We start from the raw sequence: 4,273 nt of genomic DNA on the forward strand, positions 1-4,273 counted from the left end.
AACAGAATTATGACATTTATGTAGGCTAATTATTCATTTGAAAGGAGTAGCTAACAATGACGTGACAATATTCACGGTTGGTGCGAACAAATGAAAAACGTAAGAATCTGTCACTGAAAAATGCATATTAATTGACCATTATTTAATATTAAATGAGATTATGGTGGTTACAGCATTGGGAATGAGTGCCTATTTTGAAGGTGATCAAGGATTTTAGGTCTTTCCAAAACAGCACAGACTTCTGTGATTCCTTAGACTTAAATTTAGAGCCTTCATAACATTAGTTAATGGCTGAAGATGTAGTTGAACAGCAAGGACCCAGTCAAGGGTGAGAGCAGATTAGTATCTGGCCATCAGAAATGTGAACAATCAATATGAGTGGTTTTCCATATCTGACCTTTTTTTTCCAATAAATGCACACCCACCCACTGATACACGTATGTGAGGGACATGTGGGCCATGGTGTAGACCCATCAGCTCTGTGTTAAAAGAAGTAGACACAGACAGGGGCTTGTGGGCTGATCTCATAAAGAGGTGAACAGGCAGCCTCTAACTTTTAATCACACTTCACACCAAAGTGAAGCTACGAGTCAGAGAGGAGAGCGTTTAATCAACGCTACGAGGCAGGTGAGACATTCAGGTCACACACAGACAAGACAAGTGTTTGAAGTGTGGAGGGTCGGCTGGTTCCAGTAATGAGGAGCATCCTTGGTGTTGCCAACGCTGGGTGACCGGACAAGGCTTCAGGAACTGTCAGAAGCTGTGAAGGTAAGAAACGGGGGACTTTTGTGTGTTCATCAGTGGTCAGCTTTGAACACAGTTATGAAAGGGTGATGTAAAAAATAAGCAAACTTCGTTTGACTTTCTTTAGAATTTGAGATGTCACATCATCAAGCACAATAAGAAAACATGGCATTGGTCTTACTTTAACAAACATCTTGCAATCTTAAAGGATTTCTTACATTATTTAAAAGGAGAACTAAAAAATAAAACGCATTAGATATGCAGACGTTCGTAGTTTGAGGTGCAAATGCTTCATGACGCTTGAATGTAGTAGACAATGTTTAAACTAAATATAACTAAAACTCATTTCAAATGCAACCTTTGGTTTACTGCCATTGCTAGCATTAGATTTCCCAATCTCAGAATAAAATCTGATTTTAGGTTAATGGTCAATTTTGCATTTATAACCCTTTAAATGGGGTTGAATGCAACCGTAATATTTCATATCATGTAACATTCAATATTTAAAGCAGCTTTATTTGGCCTTATTGTCATACAAAAGTGTATATAAGATTAGACTGCATTTGATTTGTTTTAAATTGCATCTGTAAATGTAAATTTCCTTGCAGACCTTCCAAATATTGAGATTTTCAGCTTTTGAAAGCTTCAAACGTGAGTGAAGGATCTCGTGAGGCTGGTGAATGTGGATAAATTTGAAAGGGTGTGTGGTGTGGTATCTTGACGATCTAAGTGATTTCAATGGAAGATAAGACAACTGCTGCAAAACATGTTCAAAGTCAGTAATGACATCTCTGATGTAACTGCGGCTTGAATCATGTATCTTACTCTTTGCATCCCATGCTAAAGATATTCATTTGCTATTCCCATCCAACAAACTGGTTCAAAAGTCTGACTAACCCACTAGTGAAAAGGATAATATTTAGCATTTTTAATACAAAATGTTTAATTGCAAATTATATTGCAAGCATAACAATGCATGAACTTCACAAGTTTGTATAAAACTTGGTTATGTTCTCCAGCATAATTTGAGATTCAAAATTCGCCCAGTCAAATGTGTTCTCAAGATTAATGCCACAAATGTAATTATTTGATTAGAAAAATGCGACATCTTACTATTTCTACTTTTTTTTTTTTTTAAGAAAACCTCAAACGTTTCCAGGTCCCCACAATATTGATTGATAAAAAAATTAATTAAAAAAAATTCTATAAAACTGCCATAAATGAACATTGAACATATGCAAGATAAAAAATTACAAGTAGTCATTATTTTCTATGAAAACATCTGAGCCTCTCGTTTAAAAACAACGGAGGAAAAAATATATATAAAATATAAAAACTATAGACCAGGAAACAAAGATGTACAGAGCAGCAGGTGGTGAGAACAGAAACCAACAGATAAGTTGTTAAAAAGGAGAAGTTTAAGAGTTTGTTACTGAAAAGCACCATCTAAACTTAGAGTGTCAGTAAGCAGCAGGTGCAGGTCTGACTGAGGCCTCTGGGGGCCTTGAGACCATCATACGACTAAAGTAATCGAAAGCTGTATATGATACCCATTAAACCAAAAAACACTGGCTACAAACATGCCCCAAGAGGTTCATACTATTTGAAGGAGATCAATGTCACCATTAAATGGTCTGTGATAGGCTTCTGATATAGATAGATAGATAGATAGATAGATAGATAGATAGATAGATAGATAGATAGATAGATAGATAGATAGATAGATAGATAGAGAGAGTGATTCTTATGTTTTTTAATTTATGCAAGCTACACTGTGAGGCATATTGTATTTCAAGAGCTTTTCTGGTTTTCTGACTAACTTCTGTTCATTGTCAACACAGGAAGGGGAAAAGCATGTGAACAACCTCTTTTGACTTTCTCTTTGTGTATGCATGTATGTGTATATCTGTGGCACAGCAACAAAGCAGGCACAGGGTATATTTAGCTACACAGCGTGTGTCACCATCACCACACCTAAACTGCTAGCATATCCTATGAGCGCATGTCCACATTAGCAGGCTGGCAGGCAACAGAAACCTCTCACAATTAGCCAGCAATGCCTAACACAAATTTACATTCCCCCAGGGATGGTTTTCAAAATCTGTAAGACAATTTAGAGAGATTTAGTTGAAACTGCCTGCGAGATGCCAATCCGCAAGTTAGCAACTTATGTAAAATGCACAACAGTTTCACATTCCAGTGACTGGCTGAAAATAAACAGGGTAGTATTACTGGCTACAATAATCATAAACATGTCTTAGATGGTATCAGTACAGCTATAGTGATGAAACCAAATCAAATATCGCAAACAAAAGGTGAGAATTTTGACTGCAACTTGATGCTACGTGTTTACAGGGGAGCAACAAAGTTGCCGATGCTCATGTGAGCACCATTCAAATTGCAACGCTAATAACCTACCAGCCCTTTAACATATTGACACCTTAAAGTCTTTTATTTTGACACATCACTAAGAAATGTTGACTGATAAAGAGAATTAGGTTAGTCTTGGAGAAGAACCGCATGTCGCTGTGGTTAGCATACCACTGTTGCCCACACAATTATTTTAAAAAATGAGCCTGTTTGCGAGCTAACACTAGTTATATGGGTGATCGGTGCAACAATTCCATTCACCAATGGGAAAACGTGAAATGGCCAGGGGTAAAGTTGAGTTTACGTATCAAGTATCAATGTTTTAGCATTCAAAATCTAACCGACAACATAATATTTGCATACTGAAATGTGACGAGTGATCTATAGAGAGCTGCAAGTCACCTTGCAAATAAAAGTGTCTGCTAAATAAATAAATCTGAAAGTAAAATGTAATGAAGTGATGACATTTTTTGCAGGCCAACCCATAAGTTAGCATCGCCCTGGTCCTATTGGGTCCACTGGCTTTCGGATTATTGCAGAAAATAAGCTTTGTGACCAACAAAAGTGTATGATTCTTACACGTTACGTTCATCTTCACAAATGAACACAACTATTAGTAATTTTGAAGCCTTAAATTCAACCACCTGAAGTAAAAAGCTAAAAGAAGGCTAAAATGAAAAAATGTATAGTCTTTATTTAAAAAAAACAAAAACAAAATTTTCCCTGAAAGTCTGAGTTAAAATAGTTACCAAAGAGCCCAACACAATGAGGTTGTGAAAGTGACTAAAAAGTGAGTAGATGAATTGTCCAAATTATGTTTATTTTTCCTGACAGCCTCTGTAGTCCCATTTAGCCACTTGTTAGCAACCTGCCTTTTTCAAGACAAGTGAAAGCTTCAAAAAGAGGTATAACTGATGTATTTTATGTCATTGAATAAAATGTGAAAATATCTTGAGGTTGTGTTCCCCACAGACCTTATTTCAGGTATTTAACCAAAAACCCATTTAAAAAAAAACATTGAGTTCAGCATGATGGAAACGGAAGTGCTAAATGCGAACTCGTTTCTGGGTTTTGGCCTACAGAAATACACAATCCCTGCAGCGCTCCTTTTGGATACCTTTTTTTTTTTGGGGGGGGGGGGGGGGGGTTTTTTTTCTTT

The sequence above is a fragment of the Sinocyclocheilus grahami genome, unplaced genomic scaffold (genome assembly GCF_001515645.1).
Source record: "Sinocyclocheilus grahami isolate Dianchi unplaced genomic scaffold, SAMN03320097.WGS_v1.1 scaffold81.1, whole genome shotgun sequence".
NCBI classification, from domain to species: domain Eukaryota; kingdom Metazoa; phylum Chordata; class Actinopteri; order Cypriniformes; family Cyprinidae; genus Sinocyclocheilus; species Sinocyclocheilus grahami.